Source organism: Procambarus clarkii, chromosome 89 (genome assembly GCF_040958095.1).
Source record: "Procambarus clarkii isolate CNS0578487 chromosome 89, FALCON_Pclarkii_2.0, whole genome shotgun sequence".
NCBI lineage: Eukaryota > Metazoa > Arthropoda > Malacostraca > Decapoda > Cambaridae > Procambarus > Procambarus clarkii.
In genome coordinates, this window is record NC_091238.1 from 6,860,900 (window position 1) to 6,885,244 (window position 24,345).

The following is a 24,345-nucleotide window of genomic DNA, read 5'->3' on the forward strand; positions in this document are numbered from 1 at the left end:
ACCCTCGTGGCTTCCCACAAGCAACCCCAATAACAATCGATTCCCTCTGGCAGGTGTTTGTGTGTGTATATCCTAAACAAGGCGTGGATGGCGTACAGTTTTCTGGGACCTTTGTTGGCCATTATTGGGGCACCTGGATCCGTGGCGTGACTTTATGATATAATCTCTTTCCTAATGAGTTTTTCTCACGTTTCTCCGACCTGGCATTATAACGGGGCCCTTGAGTTTTTGTTTTGTAACTTACAATCAAGTTGGTTGTTGGTGTACGTTGGTACGCCAGCTGAACTTGGCACTAAATGTGAAGTTAACGCTAAACCCACAAGTGAAAATGTTACATGTGTACATGTAAGCTGTGAGGCTGTGATCGTTGTGGCTCCTCTGTTATGTGTTGACTTGTTATGTGGTGGTGTTGACTGTTGTTATGTGGTGGTGTTGACTGTTGTTATGTGGTGGTGGTGACTGTTGTTATGTGGTGGTGTTGACTATCGTGTGTGGTGGTGGAGTTATCTTATACCATTCCATGTTATCATCTCCCCCATTCTTCCATGTGTGCACTCGAATCAACACATTGGAAATATAATGGTAACGGTTAATTACTATCAATGGGGCAAATATATATTGAAGAAATAGATTGTCAGATTGCCAAGTTTACAAAGTAGTGCACACGAATCAAGACACGGTTCTATATGGCAGTGAAGCGTCGCGGGTGATTATATGTCTCACAATTGTATGCCGTCGCCAGGTTTTGAGAGGGAGGACTTTGGTCCTCTTTGTAAGGGCAGTGTGTGTGGTTTTATTGTGTACGTTTCTTTTTTCTGTGTACAAGAAAGTAAAACTTTTATTGTAAATGTATTTAGTTGCTGTGGTACTGTATTCGACGTTGGCAACTATCAAAACTGAAGGATTTATTATTTTCGATGTTAGCAACTATATCTAAACTGTGGGATGTATTGCCTTCGACGTTAGCAGCTATCCAAACTGGTTTGGGAAGGTGGGGGTGGGGTGGGGTCGGGGGACCATGTGCTGGGAAGGTTGGGAGTTTCAGGTGCTGGGAAGGTTGGGGGGGGGGGGGGCATGTGCTGGGAAGGTTGGGGGGGGGGCATGTGCTGGGAAGGTCGGGGGGTGCCACCTTCTGGGAAGGTTGGGGGGTGCCAGGTGCTGGGAAGGTTGGGGGGGGGCATGTGCTGGGAAGGTCGGGGGATGCCAGGTGCTGGGAAGGTTGAGGGGTGCCAGGTGCTGGGAAGGTTGAGGGGTGCCAGGTGCTGGGAAGGTTGAGGGGTGCCAGGTGCTGGGAAGGTTGAGGGGTGCCAGGTGATGGGAAGGTTGAGGACCCATGTGTTAGGAAGGTAAGGGACAGGTGTTGCGGGTGTATATCCCCATCGCGCCACAAGTGACTGCGGTCTCTTACATCTGCAGTGCCTCAAACTAACCTTTACGTTTTGTTGTTGTCCGTTTGGCTGACGCTTTGACACCTTCGTATGGGCGACCATTGCTTGCTGGTGTCCTGAATAATGTGTCCATTCCCGTATTTGTATGTATATGTTACAACAGGTTCTTTAAAATTCCCCACATTATCTAAGGCCTGTAGATTATTATATTGTAGACATGCGGATTTTTATGCATGGTGTATGGCCAAATTGAACCTAGGCGATTTGCAAATTTTTACAGCTGTTAAAATGTGTATGTCGTTTCGCTGTTCAAGTATGTTTAATGAGACAAGAAAAAAAATACATCTCAAAGGGATAGAATATAGCTTAGGCTATTTATACCCCCCCCTTTCGCTGTTAACTAATCGTTAAGTGTTTATTTTAGGCTTCCCTTAAATGTTTAGGTTTGTTTAGGTTCTGTGTTTGTTAAATTCGTTGGGAAACCATATAATGTAGGAAGCGAATGATATCCTTATACACTTTGCGGGAAGACCAAGTTAGTCGAGTAGGCAGGTGTTAGGAAATTATTACAATGTGTCGCGAGTGCAGCGCAAGCCGCCACTTGTATCTTGTGCATTGTAATGACTTGTTCTCTAACGTTAATATATATATATATATATATATATATATATATATATATATATATATATATATATATATATATATATATATATATATATATATATATATATATATATATATATATAATAGGAGGGGACCTACATTCCCTCCAATGCGTTATGTGTGGTTTCCTCCGAGGCTATGGGTCCCCTTCTTCCAGCCAGAGGTGGTACTCCCTTCTATATATATATATATATATATATATATATATATATATATATATATATATATATATATATATATTTATATATATTTATATATATATATATATATATTTATATATATATAAATAGAGAGAGAAAGAGTAATATATACTGCGAAAACAAGTACAGTATAGTAAGACTGACGCGCCAGCCGGAGCTGGACAAAACATTGATCCAACCCCCTGACTCAGTCCTGCTAAGTGTTAGTGGAACTCTTGCCGATGTTTCTGTCTTTATTTTACATGGTCATACAACCCGTCTTCATATAGAGGCCAATTACTTGTTAATCCAGCCTCCATACACCCTGTTTATGGAAGAAAAACACCACAAATATTTCAAAACTTCAGGCTATGCTCGTTCAAGCGGAAGCCGATCTCCTGTGACGCATTTATCAATTGTAACGTACAATGTAACTAAACAAAATTTCCCTATTATAAATTAATATAACGTTGATTATAACTTTTGTGTATCGTTAGGTCCAGAATAGGTTAGGCGTTTTGACTCTTTTTGGCAATTGTATGTACTTGCAGAAGGTAATCAGTTGGGAATTGTGGGTAATAATTTTTAAATCATAAACGGGGGAATTGACGGCTGGTTTAACGAGTATTTGGCTTTTGTTTATGAGGATGGCTCTCTCATGTTTACCGTTAGCTTAAGAAACTTATAACCCAATAAATGACTGAATGCTGTGTTATGGGTAGTAGTGGATCGGCAATGAAATGCTGTCTTGCTTGCATTGCACTGATCAATGAAAGTACTGCTATATGTGGTGACTGCAGGGCGTGGCAGCGTAGCGGGGCTGGGCTTCCCTTGGAAACTTCTTTCGCCTTAAATGAATATTAGGCTCCTTGTCGGGTGATATTTATATTAAAATGTTCCTCTTGTTCTCAAAACTTTTACATGTAAATTTTATTTACACGTGTTTTGTGTAACCGGTACAATGGAGCTGGTTGTCATGTGCGTTTTAGTTCCATTCTGTTGTGAAATTACCTGAAATTGGTTGTGGCTTAAATACAGCATTCACATTCTGATGAATATCTTGCGACACCTTACGTATTCATAGAAATGATGAAGATTTTGGACATTTCATATATTCATCGCCGACTAAAGCATAGCTTGACTAGTATCGTGGCTCGAGGCTACTACAATAATACAGGTGATGTTGACGAGTGAGCGTCACTCTTCCTCTGAGAGTAAAAGCTGTGTTGACATTGCCCATGAGCAGCAGCCCAGGCATGATGGGGCAGGTGGCGTTGCCTGCGGCTATTACCAGAGCCCGGGTGGATAGTGTTACAGTTACCCCAGAGCTGTCTTAAGACAGGTTCCTCACCTTCACATCCCTGCCTGTGTATGTGTTGGAAAGTCGTACACGTGAATAAGGAACCACCATCCTCGCTACATACTCATGTGTACACGCTGAAAAGTTTGTTTGGAACTTTTCAGCGTGTAATTTCACCAAGTAATTTAGGCCATCATATTTAATTTAGAATATCGTTCTTGGTTGCGAAAGTTCTGACTACTTTTAATCGTAGGAGTTTGTCATTGCAAGTCCCTGGTCACGAGTTGTGCTAGCTTGGTATCACTGGTCCCTGCTCACGATTACTTATTTTCACAGGAGCGAAGATTAAAATGGAGAGGTAGCGTTTTGATGAGAGAGAGAGAGAGACTGAGACTGAAGGGATAGCATGATTATCATTAAGGTCTCAAGTAAACACCAGTGCTGCTGACAGTGATGGTAGCCTTAGAGGTAGACGTAACAAGTGTCGATGTTATATCATCTAACTAGTTATTTTGTTCCTACAGCAGGAACGTAAAATGTGGTGAATATCACTGTAATTTTCATTGTAACACGTGAGTTTCCGGTGAGGGGAAAGGGAGGACAGTTCTTGCTAGGTTGCTGTGCAGGATTACCTCCACCCTCCAGTTGTGTTCTTCAATGTCCACATACGAATATAATAATAAAGGAAACTGCAAAAGGTCTATTAGCCCTTGCGAGGTAGATCCAAATTATCCCCATCCAAACTCAATCTTATATGTCCAACCTTCGATTGACACAATCCAATAATTCCATGTCTGTTATGTTGCCCAGTAATGTGTTCAGTAAATCAAGCACCAGTATTTACCCAGATCTTTTCCGAGCTAAATTTATCCTATTTGTATCCATTGTTTCGTGTTGATAAATATTTAACGAATTAATATCCCTCTTCTTCCATTTGCATATTTCGGTCATGTGACATCTTACTCTTTGCCTTTCTAGAGAATGTAAACTCACCTTTCTTAATCCTTGTTCATAAGGGAGGTTTCTAACTCCTGGGATTAATTTGATCAGCCTGCGCCTTCACCCAGTCTTATATATTTCTGCTTTCATTTCTCCATAGCTCGTTGTATTTACCAAGGTATTTTATAAGATTTTCTCGCTATTGCCTTCTCAACATACTTTCCTCTCTCTACCACTCACACAGTGATCCCCATTTCTCCACTCTCCTTGACACTTATTTTCCTCGCTCAATCTTCCCCATTTCCTCCCTGCCCCCACTCACCCTTCCTCCCACTCTCTGCTCTCTCTGAATCAGTCCTCCCCTGCCCTCCACTCTCCCTGCAGCAGGTCTCCCTTTCCCAGCACTGCCAATTCCCCCAACTTTCCCTGTTCCCACTCCCGAATTCCCCTCCACATGCCCTGCTCTCGTAAGGTACCTCACCGCCAGGGCCTCGCTCATAACACAGATCACTGTCCCTGCTGCCCGCCATCACTGCCATATTACCTGCAGTGGACGTCCTCGGAAATTATGGGAGTCTCCAGAACCTCGAGAGGTGGTGGAGGAGGAGGAGGAGGAGAACACTTTACAAAATTGTAATTAGTTTTGTCAAAAAGGTGTTAATAATAATAATAATGGATTTTAACAGCATTTTAATAGATCAGTGTTTTCTATCGAGTGTACTCACCTATTTGTACTCACCTATTTGTGCTTGCGGGGGTTGAGCTCTGGCTCTTTGGTCCCGCCTCTCAACCGTCAATCAACAGGTGTACAGGTTTCAAAGCCTACTGGGCTCTATCATATCTACACTTGAAACTGTGTATGGAGTCAGCCTCCACCACATCACTTCCTAATGCATTCCATTTGTCAACCACTCTGACACTAAAAAACGTTCCTTCTAATATCTCTGTGGCTCATTTCGGCGCTCAGTTTCCACCTGTGTCCCCTAGTGCGTGTGCCCCTTGTGTTAAATAGCCAGTCTTTGTCTACCCTATCAATTCCCTGCAGAATCTTGAATGTGGTGATTATGTCCCCCCTAACTTCTGTCTTCCAGCGACGTGAGGTTTAATTCCCGTAGTCTCTCCTCGTAGCCCATACCTCTCACCTCGGGTACTAGTCTGGTGGCAAACCTTTGAACCTTTTCCAGTTTAGTCTTATCCTTGACTAGATATGTACTCTGTTGGGGCTGCATATTCCAGGATTGGCCTGACATATGTGGTATACAAAGTTCTGAATGATTCCTTACACAGGTTCCTGAAGGCTGTTCTGATGTTAGCCAGCCTCGCGTATGCCGCAGACGTAATTCTTTTTATGTGGGCTTCAGGAGACAGGTTTGGTGTGATATCAACTCCTAGATGTGTGTGTGTGTGTGTGTGTGTGTGTGTGTGTGTGTGTGTGTGTGTGTGTGTGTGTGTGTGTGTGTGTGTGTGTGTGTGTGTGTGTGTGTGTGTGGCGCGCACGCCATCTGTGCAGCGTGCACACACACACATGCTACTGAAGCTGTTTGGGTTTTATGGGTGTATTCTTCCCTTGTCATGCTCTTCATGGGACTCCATCGCGTTATTATGGGTGCGTCTACTTTTGTGTCGTTAACTTTATGTTTTTTTCCACGCATCTCCTTCAAAGCGTCATTTTTATGAGTGTACTATTCACGTAATCGTTTTCTTAATGGGTGTCTCTGAGGTTGTTTAGCTGTCACTTAGACTGTGCCAGATCCTTGATGACCAGACCACACACCAGAAGATGAAGCGACCACGACGTTTCGGTCCGTCCGGGACCATTATTAAGTCGATTGTGATAATGATGGTCCCAATCGCCTTGATAATAATCCAGGACGGACCGAAACGTCGTTTCTTTATCTTCTGGTGTGTGGTTTGGTCATATCTTCAGCCCCGTTATTGTGAATCATCGTCTGCATGTAAACACTAACTCCATCCATGATAGTTTCCTAGTCTACACCAAAATACGAGAAGGATAATACCCTTCTTGTTTACTGTTGATGGTCGTTTATATTTTTGTAATTGGATGTCAACCTCACATATTGGATAATTCAGTTACGCGCATCAGAGCTTTAATGTATTACGTTTCACAAAACAAAAGCGTATATGATCTTTTAATAACAAGTGTGTTTACACATTTCCACCGAATCTGTTACGAAGTTATTTTTATTTATAGAATAGAAGCTAACCTGTAATCTGAAGGTGACTGCAGACATTTGTAAGATCATATAAAAACATTTTGAAAATGTGTAAAAGTGAAACCTCTGATTGTTCTGACTTTGAAAAGGACCGAAATTACGCTTAGAACAATGGATAAGACTTCATTTTCACTGCGATTGGCTATTACTGTGAAGTTTAAATATGAATGTCACATTCCTGAAAAAAGACTAACGACCATTTTGTATTAACATATTTAGATACATCTCTACTTATGCAGCTTTGCTGGACCATATGAAGAGGGGTACATAGTGTATCAAGAGCTAGCTACGTGATCCTAAAAAGTCCCCATTATACCAGGACGGTTCATCATATAGTGCCGTGGGATCAATAGTCTGCCCTGGGAAACCTTGAATACATTGAGGATATAAAAAGCATGAGAGTGAATAAAGTAGCAATGATACTGAAAGTGTTCATCTCGCAAGATAGTCATAAAAAGCCATGTGATCAGTAGCCTACACTGGCAAATTTTGGCTGCATTACGAGGATATCGTTAAGAACAGGAGTTAATAAAGTAACTGCAAAGCTCTAGGTACTTCATGTCAGTAGGTCTGAAGTGTCTAATGACAATGCATTCATTAATATTGTGTGTGAGATCAGAAACAGGGTCTAATGGCCACGCTCTTAAGGCAGTGTTTGTCATCACGCTAAAACGACAACTTGCTATACTGCTGTATTTTTAATCTTGCCCCGAAGGGCGAGTTTATTGGGCAGTCACTCATCGTGCGAGTGGACGTACTGCTACAAGGTTTGATCGTGGAGCTGCGTAGTATGATGTATCATGGTTGTGGTCTATGTAGTGTGTGTGGTGGTGCGTGTCAGGTGTCCCTATGTGGTTGATTTGTCATGCGGTTGTGTATTGTGTGTGTGGATGTGTCTTAAGTAGGTGTATGTTGTGTCATGAATATTTAGTATGGTTGTCATGTGTGTAATTGTGTATGGTTGTGTGTGTTTTATGTTTGTATTGTGTATTTAGCGTTGATTTGTTTGATTGTGAGCGCCATGTGTGGTATTTAGTGGGGTTGTTAGTGCCTTGTAGGGTTGAAGCGTCATTGATGTAGAGTGTAGTTGTGTAATGTGTGTTGTATACTGTGTTGTGTGGTTGTGAGTATCACGCGTGCTTTGACCGGGTTTGTATTGTAAAGGGTGAAGCCGGAACTTTAGAAAATAATTCCACGTGAGAGTGAGACCAGAAGCCATGGCAGGATGTGCAGGGTGGCCACGTTGAAAAGCAGAGGTTCGCTGAGAGACAATTCTATCAACATTAACGAGACTTCAACACTCTTCCTATAAACGTAAGAGGCATAACTCAATATGTCCTCTCGAATAATACATGCAGTATTAGCCAACTTCTCACGGCGTTCAAAAAAGAATTTGACGGACACCTCTAAAGTATACCTCACCAGCCAGGCCTTGATTCTTCCGTCAGACTGGTTGATCAGACCCCCAACCAGGAGGCCTGGTTAGAGATATGGCCGCATGGACATTGATTCCCGGAACTATCACAAGGTAGACAAAAGGTAGGTAGTTGGCTCCTGTAGAACCGGGTCCCAGGGTTAAGACAAATGAAGTCTGTCCCGTAATAAAATAACAAAAGGAATCGGTTCTACTTAGCACAGCAGGCTTTAACGTATTACATCCCGCAAGGAAATAGCGATATATTGAACCTTGTTTGGACACCTTAACTTAAGAAATCTCGCTGGTAAAAATAGAGGATAATACTTCATTTATACCGTATGCGTCGTTATTGGGACATGATATTAATATATATATGTATAATTGAATGCTAACAAGTGTGATGTATAATTGCAATGCCAACATTTATGAATGTTCTTCATGCATATTATATAAGTGAGTGAAGATGGCATTTCTTCTGAATCACACTAACGATAGTTGCTACTACGTTTAATACGGTACAAAGTCAAATTATATATAAACCATATTAATTCTTAGCAATTAAAATAGAAAGGAACAGTGCGTTATCCTCCTGTCTCGAATTAAAACAGCAATGAAAGGGTTCTAGGCTCCTTCATAGAGGTCCTGACCCTGACAGCTGAGTGGACAGTGCTTCGGATTCGTAGTCATGAGGTTCCGTGTTCGATCCCCGGTGGAGGCGGAAACAAATGGGCAAAGTTTGTTTCACCCTGATGAGGTGACTTATTTACCTATTTACTTCTGATACCTAGCAGTAAATAGGTACCTGGGAGTTAGACAGCAGCTACGTGCTGCTTCCTGGGGATGTGTAACAAAAAGGAGGCTTGGTCGACGACCGGGCCGCGGGGGGACGATAAGCCCCGAAGTCATTTCAAGATAATCTCAAGATAACCTCAAGATAACCATACTGCATAACGAACTCTAGAGCTTTTTCCCATCCTCAACACTTGTCAGTAACATCGACAACGCATTTAATAATTTCCCTGAATATATCAGACTTATACAAACCATAACAAAGTCGAAATTTCTGAGTTAATGACCGGACGAGCATAGTAATGAATGGTGTTTGACAATACATTGTTTCCCCAGCCCGGCCAACCGTGCTTCCTTTACTCCCCAGTGTCTATATGTTGGGTGTGTTCACTATTTATTTTATTATTTAAATTATTTTATGCTTAATCATTGTAATTTTCTTTTTTTTTTCTTTTTAGGGAAATTCTTCGTGTTTTGAGCGATGCAGAGCACACTGAGTGTAATGTGTAGGCAGATTAGCCTAGCCTATGGAAAGTGTGGTATTGTGTAGGCAGATTAGCCTAGCCTATGGAAAGTGTGGTATTGTGTAGGCAGATTAGCCTAGCCTATGGAAAGTGTGGTATTGTGTAGGCAGATTAGCCTAGCCTATGGAAAGTGTGGTATGATAAATGTGGTATGTATGTGTGGCAGGTTACCGGACGGGAGGATCCGTGGCTCTTGTAATAAATCCTCACTATCTGTCACTGCCTGCTCCACACTACCACCACTCACACCATCCATAACTTCCGCTTCCATGTGTCACCCCCCCCCCCCCCCACACACTAGGCAACTCATATGTTTAGAAGATTAGCATCAAGAAACGAACTACAAATATAGTGGAGTGCCAGATGGACATTCCATCAACCATTACTTACTCAAATGAATTAAGTTCCAGTATACCAGTATACACTGCACTTTTATAGAGGGTTCACTAGGGAACCCTATATAAAATGAGACTTTATCATAGTCAAATGCAACGAAGGTTCCGTTTCATATTTTTTGTTTAATAGTTCTAATTCCCATATCAAATAAAAAAGAAATGCGATTGAATGACTTTTTTTTATATAAGCACAGACTCCTCTCACCCCCCTACACATGCACATCATCAGAGCTACGTCCGCTCTCATCCCAACCCCTCATCATCCTCATCATTACTTTATACACCATCCATTACGACTGTCTCCGCCCTCACCCATCCCCCCTAACACATCCACACCCCCAAATCACGCCCATCCCCATCACTCGAAATTTAGATCTAGGTTTTGGAAATCGTTATCCATGTAATTCTGTACAAATCACTCATTTAAGTTGAACAGTGTTGGTATACAGATGGAGGAATAGTGCTGGGTACTCTTCGTGTATATATTCCTTATAAACAGCAGGGTAGACTTCTTGGTGTACCCTTTGGAATTCTTTTGAGTGTTTTGGTGGTGAATGGACTGAGGATCTCGTGATGGCAACATGTGAGAGGACGTGCTGAAATACTTTGCTTATGCTGTTGTAGTTTTGAGCTTAAGCATCATGTCATTAAACTACTTGTATCATTGTCAAAATGAATATTTTTACGGGTGTAAGATTTTAAATGTCGCTGTTGATGCTTACTCAATATCGGCATTAATTTACACAATCTCAAATCTATATTTATTTTTCAAAATTAAACGAGGAAGTGTTGCCATATTTTATATTGGGATAGTTTGTGTAGGGCAATTCGAGTGCTTTGTAAGACTACAACGGTTAACTGATTGAAGGGAATCTCGGGCATTCACAGTCATATGTTCGATAGGTGGTGAGGAAGAGCTTCCCACAATAATGCTCTCAATTTCCCACCCCCGCTTTTCCAGTATATCAGCTGGACAGTGTGACTCTCTCTGAACGTTTTTCCTGTCATTTGTGCCATAATAACCGTGTTTAGGTGGGAAACACAACGGTGTCGGTCTGATATGTGGAATGTTTTGAGAAATCTGTGACGATTACAAGGTACTTGTTCGCTAGTGACTTTCCTGATTTAGTGTATGTGGTGGGTTCAATGAAAGCACAGGGTAATATATATATATATATATATATATATATATATATATATATATATATATATATATATACAAGAAGGGGGGGTACCTGGCTGTTGTGAGGGGAACAGCTTGTGTTCATATATGTATATATTTGCGCTGTGGGACAGGACAGGGACAAAGCATCCCTTTGTCAACATAGCACACATAAATAATATATACTAGAAGGGGGGAAGGGGGGAACCTGGCGGTGCTCGGGTCGATCCGGTGCCTAAATGTACCCCCCACAAACCCTCGCCATCCTCCACATACAACCTCCCCGTCTTCCCCCCATCAATGTAACAATGTTCAATACCCACTGTCCTCATCGTTGTAAGCATCTTCACACTATATATATTCCCCACCACACACCCGCCCCATCACCCACCTACACACCCATTTTCCCAACACACCGTCTCCTTGTCCTACCACAGGCATTCCCTGTCTCCTCACTTCGTGCCAACATATGCCCTTCCCCCAGTCTCTTCCCTCCCTGAAAACATATTCCCCTTTCTCCTCTTTTCCTGCCCAGACATTCCCTTACCCCATCAATGTAACCAAAAGGTTGTGGCCAGAATGCAAATCTGTCATCTGAACTTGTCTTGAAAATCTATATCTGAATTCACATTTATTTCAACTAATGGTAGTCTATGGACTCGAGGCTGAACATTTCACAACCACAGACTTCATGAAGGAGGGGTAATGGGGTCGTGCCCCCCTTCAGAGAAAGAACTGGGCTGGGTCTAACTGCCTTAGGATAAAATCACTATTTATCCTGCAAAGTTTAATGAAGCTATCCCCAACCATTTTTTCCTTGTCAGCTCGGATTTCTGACCGTGGCCATCATATACTCAAGAAGATGAGGACGATATTCAATTGTTGCAGCCCATCTTTTTAAACAATGTTCGGTAATCACAGCTGCCGAACCCTCGGTTAATGAATGTAAAACACTTTGCACACGACTCCACAACTGATGATGATGATGGAACTGTTTTCGAAAAGTACTTCGCTGACGTCCTGTTCGTATCACAGTTCTCTAAATGCTTCACTCACGAACTACAAATAATTGCCAACAGAAGCCAAACACTTTTTTAACCTGATAATAATACTAATTTATAATTAAGACAATAGCGATTTTGAATATAATACGTTAAAATTATTGAACGCGTGTTTGGGGCAGGTCGCAGCTTGGACGAAAGTAGCCTGAGTAGGGGTTGATTTTCAAATCTTGTGGTACCTTCATCCTATGTAAACATACTTATGAAATTATGTTTACTTCGCATTAAATGTTTATATTATTTTCGGTTTGCAATATATGTCTCGTGGAACTCAAGTTATTAAAACACCGATAGACGACAAGAATGAGCCATTATCCTGTAATAATTAGTTCCTCATCAGCGTGTGAAGTTTGTTATTAATATCCTTTATAAATACGTTAACCATAGTCTGAATTGACTACTAAATTTTGGGTTATGTCACTAGGAACGGGGTCGGACATTTTTTGTTTGAGTAGGGAATGAGGCCATCAAAGTTATAAACTTTTTACCGACCATAAACTAGGCTGCAAAACAGAGCAACAAGAACTTGGTCATTATATTAGCCTCATGTGGTGGAGACAGTCAGGACGGAGCATTGTTGACGGTGACTCAGTTTCCCAGCTCAAAGTCATAAAAAAAAAGATCTTCCCAAACCTGTTTCTGGCAGGAACAAGGCGGGTAATAAAGCCTTGGGGCGGAAATAGGAGTATTGTGGGAGGCAGGTCAGGCAAGCCGGCCGGCAGGGCTGGTGGAGGAGAAATTGAAATTTATATTTTGTACAGTATTAGATACATTTGGTTGTGAATGCTATTTTTTTATTGAACTAGTAGTTTAATCCACAACCTTGCACATCTGTGTTGTAAACGGGATTATATCGATTGAATACTGCGTAACAGGCATCCAAGACTACGTAACAGGCTTGATTGTTGAGAAAATCTTTGGGACCAAGGAGATGGAATGGAACCCGCGTCCTGGTTCACTTCCAGATGCACGAATTACCAACTGGACCATGATGGGCTTAGAAGCAGTACAACCTGAAGTCCGTCTGAGGCACTGAGTTGCGGCTAAACTCAAGTAACCGCCATAAACTGGTATATTTGACGGAAGCTGCAGCTCTTTTGTGATAGATTTTTCTGTCCAGTTTGTTGACCGCTGTCGTGATTCATGTCATTAACGGCTGCAAACCCCCATCGTTCAGTATTTGATAATGAACCCCAGCATGTTCTACCTTTCAAGTTAGTGTATCTTAAATGCTATTTACCTGTCACACATGACCAAAAACACAAGAACAGAGGAAACTGAAGAAAGCCTATTGGCCCTACGAGGTATTTCGTACCTTACACACAGAAATAACAGTACCGTGATGCATCAAATGAACAAATCCACAAAGGCCGGGACGAGGATTCGAACCTACGTCTGAGGACATCCCAGACGCTGCCTTAATCGACTGAGCTACGACATGGTTAAAAGAATTGCAACCAGAAATTCTACTGAATTTACTTGGATCCTGCCTCCGAGAGACAAACTAGGGTTTTACACAATTCCCCATCCCCCATTACACATTACACACATTTCTGTGTGTAATGAAGTTAGCGAGAAAAGGTAGAACGGCCTATTGACATAGCTCGAGTGCATGGGGGGAATTGTGTAAAACCCTGGTTTGTGTCTCGGAGAGGCTGCCGGATCCAAGTAAATTCAGTAGAATTTCTGGTTGCAATTTTTTTAACCATGTCGTAGCTCAGCCGATTAAGACAGCGTCTGGGATGCTCTCAGACGTAGGTTCGAATCCTGGTCACGGCCCTTGTGGATTTGTTTATTTCGTACCTAGATCCAGACATACATTTGTCCACCCTCTGCTTGAAGCACTCCAGAGTCCCCAAGTCTACTATGCTACCCGGCAACGTGTTCCACAGTCCTCAATAATCAACAATTCCTCCTTCAAATTAAATATCATACGTTAAATATCAATTACTATAGTCATTACTTCATTTCAATTCTTATTTTCAATTTGATTTACCGCCATTTGTAAGGCCGTGTCCTTACTTACCTATTTACGAATATCACTTAGTTTTGTAAACATTCTAACAAATTTTTAAAATAAATTGAAACGAAAGTGAAACATTAGAAAAGAGAGGAGGAAGAAAGGACAAGGACAGGAAGCTGAAAAGGAAAAAAAAAAGTGTGTCTGGGTGAGGTAAACAAACAATTTACCAAGACCGGAAGTTGCAAGGACAGCTAGCTTGGTTTGGGAGGCCGCTGTTCAAGGTCCTCGGGCGTGTATACTTTCAATACCTCATATTAACTTGTTTCACCTTTCGCTGGGGGTATTATGATTGCCCAGTTAACACTATTTTTTGTCCTGGCAATTATTTGTGTAACCTGTGTATGTGTTGCTGCAGCACTTTGAAACATACGGTGCTGCTTGTTGCACTGTTGGAAAACAGTTACAGGCATAAAGATATTATTCCAGTGTGGTTCATAACTTTGCTTCCATGTTAGTCTTGCTGTAGCCGCTAGCTTTTCTGTACACGGGTCTCTCCTTGTAGGAATACTATGTATTCCTCAGTACGGTACATATTTACAAACATGGCTTCACATAAACGTTTATGTTCGGTTAGATTAAGCCAAACTGACACCAGAGTTAATTTATATGGTATTAATTTCATGGTTTATCAGTACTGTATTTGAATCCAACGGTGTACTGAAATGATAAAACTTACACATCTGCTTCGAAATACATAAACCAAGTTGAAAGTACCCGAAGAGTCTACAACATAAGCGAATATATCACAGAAACCACATGAATGTAGTGAAACTCACGTCCGCTGCCTGTGGAGAAAACCAAACATCAGTCCTCCCTCCTCCAAGACTATCCTCCCCACCCTCAACATCACGGTCCCCTTCCCCCACGACTCTCCTTAGCGCCCTTAATATCAGTCTCCCTACCACTCTCATTCTTGCTCTCAACATCACAGTTCCCATTTCCCGGCCTCCCTTCCCTGCACTCGACTTCACATACCTCCTTCCCTCTGCGCCTACTCTCAGCACAAAACATCACAGCACCCATAGACACGGTAAAGCACCTAAATTATTGGGACCGTCTCGAAGCTCTCAAAGAAGTTACGCTCTGTACTGTAATGAAAGCAAGAAGGGTACCACTTAATATTTACATAGAAAAACTGACAGGCCAGGTCCAAAATTTTACACAGTAAATTTAACAACATACTGGAGCGAGCGATATGGAAGGAAATGCAGAATAGAGCCAGTGAAGAACAAAATTCAGATCACTGTGAACATCAGAGGTCCACGGTGTTCAATATCCTCCCAGTAATTATAAGAAATGTTGTCAGGACAAGAGAGTATTTCAAGAAAAAAATTGACAGTTTCCTGGAAGAAGTGCCGAACCATGTTGTAGTGGATATGTACTTCTCCACGTAACAGCCTGTTGGCCCAAGCTCTCTCAAGTCAAGCCTGGCTCCAAGCCACCCCTTGTGGAATAGAAGAACTCTCAGAACTCACTCCAAGTACAGCCCCCCAAGCATACTCTTACAGCATTAAACATCACATCCCCTGCCCCCCCCCCCCCCCTTCTCTACATTACGTTCACTGGATGAAATATAAAACATGTATTGTTGAATTATTATGAGCAATAACATAATAAATACATTATGAAATAGTGATAAGAAATATAAGAATATCAGTTCGAAATAAGCATAAGGTGGAAAGAGCTGTACTTGAGAGTAAGCGTTGTGAAGCCTAAGTATGAGTACCATAAGTGTGTTTTGTAGCGTAAGTATGATTAACTGCACACGTTTTTGAGCTTAATTCAGAGCACAATAGACGTGTGTGGAGGTTTTGAGTGCGCCGGGTCGGAGTGACCACTCCGTAGCCTACATACCGGCTGGCTGCGGTCACCGGAACTACTTAGCTGGAGTCCAACACATAATCCAGATTACGTGCACGATGGCGGTGCCGAGTACCGCATTTGGGGTTGTTTTATTTCACAGCATTATTACGGAGGTGACTTGCAGGCGAGAGAGGGTCAATGTGTTGGCGGCATCACCACCCTCCCAGACTGGTGCGGTGGGGGGCGTCTGGGAGCTTCCCTCGCCTCATTATTGGTCCCATACACTTTAAAGAATTAGTTTCAAGATTAATTTTATTTGTTGAATATATATATAGAACGTGGTTAAGGATTTTGGGAGGATGTTGCGGTACGGCGTAATGTTTGGGGACCAGGAAAGGTGAGATGTTTGTCTCTCCAGCAGTGCCGTCGCCGCCAGCACGGGATGGCCCCAAAGGCACCAGAAGGCGGCTTCCGGCCAGGGTAAACTTGACCATTATTACCGCGCCTCCAGATCACACATTACAAGAAATGTATAGACACAACAAATATAATATGAGCCGCTGGCATTACGAGAACGCACATGATGGCTGTGTTACAATGGCGTGTTTTTTTATATAATTACTTATAAGTCTAAGGATGCAGGTACTGGGCGTTTTACATTTTAAGTTATTAAAGAAGTTACCAAGATAAAAACCTGATGGAAAAGGATATAAATTAGTGAATTTACGTTATGAAAATATTATATATAGCATTATTTGACTTTAATGTGATAACATAAGGACAGTTGGGGTTAGCCTCACTCAACTGTGCAGGGTCAATGGTTTGGGGGTACGGAACGGACATAGGCTAGTCAGGGACGCCAAAATTCATAAGGGGACAGCGTGTCATGGTGACATACTGACCCACACGACGATTTTTGGCACAGGCCATGGCTAAATATTTTGAAAATATAATTCAAAATTATTATTTTTCTTACGGTAATATACAACATAAATGGGTAAATACTGGTTCGGTAACAGGGTTGTCGATTCGTGAAACCAATTATCGTGTAACATAATAGACGTAGGACTCTTGATTGTTTCAAGCATAAGTCAGACATATATATGAATTAGTTTGGGCGGATATAAATAGGAGCTGCCACGTATGGGCCAATAGGCTATTCATACTTGGGCCGTAGCACCATAAAACACACACCTTCAGTACAGCCTCCTCCTAATCCCACAATCCATTCCTTCCGTAGACCGGCTCTCCACTTTTACACAGATTCAGTACAAATGGGTAACTATTCTATTTTTTTCATTAAGTATTTAAACTACTGAGACTTGCTCTTATTGTGTTGGGATAAGAGGTGAGCAAGGAGAGGGGAAAGGTGGATGGGGGAGAAACAGACTTTTCTGGCATATATGGCTTTCTGGCAGGACTGGCTTTTATGTAAATTCATTAACGTTGATGGTTTGCAGTCTAAACTATCCCAACAATAGCAGAAACATAAATGATAAAACTCTTGACTGAATTTCTCAATATTAGATAAGCTTATATTAAATTTTGTTGATGTAGCATGTCTTATGGCTAAGTGATTAACACGGTTTACAACTAATTGAACCAGAGTTCAATTCCAGTACAGGGAGAGACGTTTGGGCACATTTCCTTACACATTATGCCTCTGCTCACTTAACAGTAAATACGTACCCGAGAGCTAGGCGACAGTTGTGAGTTGTGTCCTTGGGAAGGTCAGTACGGGAGCCTTTATTAGTCTAACTAGCTTCTCGTTTCCGACAATGGGAACCACGTTGTGGAACTCCTATCACCCATTCTTCTTAATTATGAAATACAATGTCGAGAACACGCGGCTAACTCGCAGGTTTCCAGTGCTTAATTTAGTTTCTAAATTCGCTACAAAAATAATAATAAAAAAAATTCCAACCACAAGTTAAGTGTCATTAAATTGGATTGCGAATATGACCATGATAGGGAGGTCGGAAGAAAACGGGAGTGTGTGAAATCCAAGTGAGGGAAAGTAGCTCATCAACGTTATGCTCTGCCAGCTATCCAGATCATATGCCGACTCTTGCTGGTGGCTGCTCCGGGAATCAAAGGAGGGACGATGATAGATGAGGGTTATGAATATAGGGCATTTCAATAAGTCATATCAACCTCCGAATCTGTTCTGAAAAGTAAATCGGTCGAACTCCGGAATATATATTTAATTTTGGCATGTATTTTATGGTTCGCCTCTGACACAGACCCACATGGTCCTCATCACGACACACTTCGCTGTATTGGTATTAGGGTTGCTAGTGATATTTTATTTTTATAATGACATTAACACCTAGCGAAACTATAATCAACCCTTAAATTCATTAATCATTCGTAATTTGTATCAAAGTTGATTTCAACTAGTAGTTCGCAATCATTTGCAATTAGCCAATTACTGGTTTTGGATATTAAAACCTAGATTTTAACCAGGTCGTCGTCTCACCTAGGGATCATACTCCCTTGGGTCCTAACCTGACGACCTTGTTGGTAGGTACATCGTGGTTATATAAAACTTTTTATATAAAGGTAAATAACACAAGATAAACTATTAAGCTTGCATAAGGATTTTTATAAGTAATAAATATGAAACAAAAATAAAATATATGATAAATGGCCCTTAATTAAAAAAATGTTTGATAAAACAAAAAATCTTTTGGAAAACTGTTTTTTCTTTGTTAAATAATATACAATATAACGATTATATTTACATCAATTTACAAGGGAAAATACTACATTTATATATAGTTTATATAATTATCAGTAAACTAATTTTTCATATTACAAAGTATCACAGCCGTAAACTCTTAAATGTTATACTTGAACCTGCCTCACATGAACTTTAATATTTTGTCTACTGAGTAACCCTCTTGCCTGCCTATCCACACACATAAAATATAATCAGACAGTAGCATAATTTTTGTATTCTTATCTTTCTTCCATTTTGCCAATATGAAACATTAAAAACCTCATTAAATCCACTCTAATACTTGGTCCACATAAATCTTTAAGACTGTCTGTAATCTAGTTTACAAGAACAACTTTCTGCTTACAGAAATATAATATATGCGTATTATTCTCAATTTCAATACATTGGTCACAACTATTGTTAGCCTTAATTCCTAACATCAACAACCTATCAATAGTAACGAAGGTCTTATGAATATAGCGATACAATAGTTCACGTTGTTTTGGGGCAATAAATTTAACATGAAGGTTTGTCCATATTACTCGCCAGTTAAATAGTGGATATGCCTCTTCTACTCTTGGAACTAAATAAGGGAGCAGAACATGCACATGTGTACTGTTCATCATTAAAAACTTTCATTACAAATCCGCCTGAGAACTTCAATTGCACAAGAACATCCTCATCCTGAACATTCACCACCGAGTCTTCTGTTGACACAAAAATAGTGTTATAACGTTATACGTTATATGCGCAATGTTTAAAAATAAATCCGAATATGTCGTCCAGTTATGTGATTCTCTCCAGAAGATAAGATAATGGAATACTTCCTCAACTGAAGTATGAAAAACAAAAGCACGTACAACACTAATAGTAACCTCAAATAATTTAACATTTCTCTCCATTAACGTTCAGTTGGAGCTTTAGTCTTTATGTCGAACACCTAATTATCCAAATATAGTTATGGTATCACTTAGCCATTTTCTCCCCATAGTGTTCCAGATTTAAAAGTTGAAAAGATAATTCAGATTTTGCCTGCATTCATAATATACTCGATTTGCTTCCTTTTTGTGATAAACCATGGTATATATTAGTGCATAAAATAATAGTCATTATCTGTCAGTTTGTTAAAAGAATTTGTAACCTATATATGTACTGTACAGTACTTGATCTGAAATATCATAAACCATATCGATTATACTGAATAAAGCACAGTCGTACGCAATATTTTGCTATTTTTGTATGTCATATTACTTACAATGATAAAATCTTGACCTTGCACTTGACTCATAGTTGTTCGTATTGAGTTTTATGAAGGTGAAGTATTTTTGGCCGGTCAGTTTTTTTTTTATTTCACTTGAGGTGCAGATACAGGTGAGGGCGAACTATGTCCTGTTGGTCCATCACCAGACTGATGAACGGTTGCTGTTTCACTTGTGGTCTTTCCCTTTTCACAGGTTAGGCCAACTTCGCTCAATTGTCCATTTTCTGACTTGGAGTGAACTTGTTGATGCTTCTGCAGAAACCTTTTATTTGAGAACATTTTGTCGCACTGGGTGCACGAGAATCGTCTTGCATGGGTCATTATATGTTTCCTGAGGCGGTATCCACGCAATTTTCTTTCACAAATGTCACAATAGCAATATTCCATTTGATGCTCCATCCTGTGGCACAAAAAACTGCTTTCAGTGTCAAAAATAACACCACAAATCCCGCATACATTACATTTCATAGTGTTTTGTTTTTTAACACAATTGTGTTTCAAGTTTTCTTCTAGTTTAGGAGGGTTCACCTCATGGTTTTGTTGATCATCTGTCAGAAGTGTTTCCTCAAGCGGGCTGTGATTCGAACTGTCGTTTAGGCTGGCCATGTATTTTTCCGAGTGAGGACTGTCTTCGGTAAAGTCGCACTCATGACGATGGAGGTCTACAGCCTCGGTGAATGCAGCATCACATGCCACACACACGTAACATTTTGTGTTTCCGTGCTCTTTGACATGATCTTTTAAATCGTCTTCGTATAAAAATAAGTCATCACAGACATGGCACATAAAACAAAGTTTCGCGAAGTCTTCGGTAAACACAGTTAATGTGATTTTGTCCATGGTAAATATTGATATTGTCGCAAAGTCGAAGCGTCACAACTGAAAAAAATGAAAATTATATTAGGAAACGCATTCAGGTTACTTCGTATACAAGTGGGTTTGCAATAAATTTTATAAATTACTTAACCTAAGCCGTCTTAACCAATCCAAGTCTAACACACCCTAAGTTATTTCGAAATCGCTTAACAGCGTAATGCAGTTTATCCTAACGATATATTCCGTTTTTCAAGTAAAACACTATATTTGTGTGATACGCCTGTTTAGGATTTGATAGTGGTACAACACCACTCTGAAATGAGTATCATGTAAGACTAATGTTTGAAATAAAAAAAGTAATATGGATATATACCCAGCATTTCGTTGGTCATTAAGCTATCGTAGTGGCCTTAATAACCCTCCAGAAGTTGATAGGCCTCAAATAAAATTTTAAGAAGATTAAATTAATTATGTCTAGAGTGATGAACTTTATTGCGTCATATCTAAGACATTGTATAATCCCGACGCCGTACTCTCTCTGGTCCCCCTCACGGTACTCCCCATTAGAGTGTTGCTATTTACAAACATTTCACTATTTCAAGCTCACTGAACTGATTTATACAATTTAGTAGCAGTTTCACTTGTTTCAGCAAGTCAGATTTGAGCTATTTTTTTTAATACATCATTCATTGGGCACCATTCCTGTGCTCCGCCCTATCCTAAATCTTCATCTCTTCGCAGAGTTATGTAGTCGAAATGGCTTGATGCTAAATTATGATATAGTTTGTAAGTTAAAAGTCGTGGTAATACATTAATATTTTTGCTCCCACAAAAATACTATTCCATCAAGAGACTTAAGCCAAAGTGGGCCTGATAATGTCATTTCTGTATAATATATGGTATCTTTCGTCTAAATTATCCATTGGCTATCTTATGTGTTACATTTAGAAACAAAATAATACAAAGGAATAGTGTAAATGTTTTAGGCCATTATTTTAGAAAAATACGTGTTAGCTACTTGATACATATGCCAGAGTATACCGACCTTCCCTTTATTTCACCTCATTTTTATTCTTGTGCAATTGATGTTCTCAGGCGAATTTGTAATATTGTAGGTTTTTTAATGATGAGCAGTAAACATGTGTATGATGTTCTGTTCCCACATATACTTCTTAGAGTAGAGGAGACATATCCCCTCTTTAACTGGCAAGTAATATGAGCAAACCTTCATGTTAAATTTATTGCCCCAAAACAACGTGAACTATTGTATCGGTATATTCATAAGACCCTCCCTACTAATGATAGGTTGTTGATGTTGGGCATTAAGGACAGCAATAGGTGTGACTAATGTACTGAAATTTATAATAATATGCATATACAGGTATTTTATTTCTGTAAGCAGAAAGTTGTTGTTGTAAACTGGATTACAGACACTCTTAAAGCTTTGTGTGGACCAAGCATTAGAGTGGATTAATGAGTTTTTTAATGTTTCATACTGACATGAAATTTAAGAAAATTAAGAATACAATAAGAGTTCTTCATCAGTAGGCTGGCGGTCTTCTTGTTTTTGTAGTAAATTGTTAATTGTTTCTTCTGATTGGTGTTTTCACCAATCATTGGTGTCTTCACTAATCACACCAATCAGAAGATACAATTAACAATTTACTACAAAAACAAAAAGAACCTACTTATGAAGAACTCTCCAGACACCAAACAGAACGCCTTAAAAGAGACCAATGTCGTCTATCCCTTCACATGCCCACTTGGGGTTTAATATATATATATATATATATATATATATATATATATATATATATATATATATATATATATATATATATATATATATATATATTATATGTTGTACCTAGTAGCCAGAATACACTTCTTGGCCTACTATGCAAGGCCCGATTTGCCTAATAAACCAAGTTTTCCTGAAATTCAATATTTTTCTAATTTTTTTCTTATGAAATGATAAAGCTATCAATTTCATTATATATGAGTTATTTTTTTTTAATTTAAGTTACAACTAACGGAGATATATGAACGAACCCAACCTACCCAACCTAACCTAACCTATCTTAACCTAACCTAAACTAACATAACTAAATCAATAATTTATGTTCTTAATATAATATAATAAAAATATTTAAAATAAACCAACTGGAAACATTTTATTGAAAATAAAGAAAATAGCTCGGCCTATTATGCAAATCGGGCCTTGCATAGTAGGCTGAGAAGTGTGTTCTGGCTACTAGGTACGATATATATATATATATATATATTATACAGTTGGAGGTGATATGGTGTATGAGGGCAAGGAACTGGGATCTGAGGCTGGAGTGAAGGAACGGGTCCCAACCACTTGGAACCATTGGGGAGGATCAACCTTGCAAAGGGTCATCACAGTACCGACCAGTACAACTGGACCACACGGGCAAATACGTTCCTCATGAACGTATATACCAGACTCAGTAAAAATAACTACTAGAGCGACATTACATAAGTTTAGCGGTACACAAAATTGTTCTTACCCATATGACAGACGCTGGTCGGCTGAGACGGATGTACACTTTGCAACTTTTTCGCATTTTCTTAGACACGCTTTGAGTATTATATGTTTTTATTTAAATTATATTTTCGATTTGTGCTTTAATTCATGCTAAATTGTAATTACTGATTGGTATACAAATGTAAAAGTGTTATTGTGTCTATAAATTACTTATATTTTTTTATAAAGTGTATTTTTATTTAAACTATATTTTCGATTTGTACTTTAATTCATGCTAAATTGTAATTAATGATTGGTATACAAATGTAAAAGTGTTATTGTGTCTATAGATTACTTTTTTTTATAAAGTGTATTTTCTGATAGATTAATATTTAGAGTTATATGCTGTATCAGTATATTTCCCCTCAAGATTATGTGTAATTACTATATTATGCTTTATTCTTTATTGAAGAATTCGTTACTATAATGATATTACTGTTTCTATATATATATGGAATATATTTAATTGTTAAAAACTTCCCCGCATTGTTTAGAAGTAACTAAGGAATCGTATTTAAGTAACTCATTGACTGTCAACAAAATATTCACTCACAAAGGAGAGTGAGGACGTTGATTATATTGTTACACAGGGCAATAAGATTTGCTAAATGCTAAGATAAGATAATATCTTATCTTAGCTAAGATAAGATAATATCTTAGCAATAAGATTTGCTAAGATAAAAATGCTCATATTTATTACCACACAGAACATAGGATCATATAAGACAAGTGGTCTATTTACAGATTTTAACAATCACTATTAATGTAACACTAATATGTTTTGATAAAAAGGAGTGAAAATAAACCAATATTCTCTCCCTGTCTAATGTTTTATGTATTTTGCTTTAGGGAGTATAAAATAAGGGTATTCCATCGTGTTGATATATCTGTAATATAATCATTATTTGGGAATAACAATTACTAGTATTTACTTCCACAGTAGTTCTTACACTAGACATTAAGATGTAGCATGTAGTCAATACAATTTCTTATTAGCTGTTTACAAGATGTTCAACTGAGTACTATAATAAGATTAAGATGTGCAATATCACCATGTGCATAAATCTTAAATCTAATAGATGTGTAAATTTACTTCATAACTTGTTTTAAATTTGTTT

General features: G+C 39.4%; 1 protein-coding gene and 1 long non-coding RNA gene across 3 annotated transcripts in view; one reads left to right on the plus strand and one right to left on the minus strand.

Annotated features, from left to right (window-relative positions):
- The window catches only part of LOC123773447 (CAP-Gly domain-containing linker protein 3), a 59,161-nt gene that overhangs the window by 90 nt on the left and 34,726 nt on the right, over window positions 1-24,345 (plus strand). The gene's annotated exons all lie outside the window — the stretch shown is intronic.
- Window positions 18,457-23,273, minus strand: LOC138359088 (uncharacterized). Its single transcript, XR_011225754.1, has 2 exons — window positions 23,211-23,273; window positions 18,457-20,739 (listed from the first exon to the last, which is right to left on the minus strand). It is a non-coding gene; the product is annotated as an uncharacterized lncRNA (long non-coding RNA).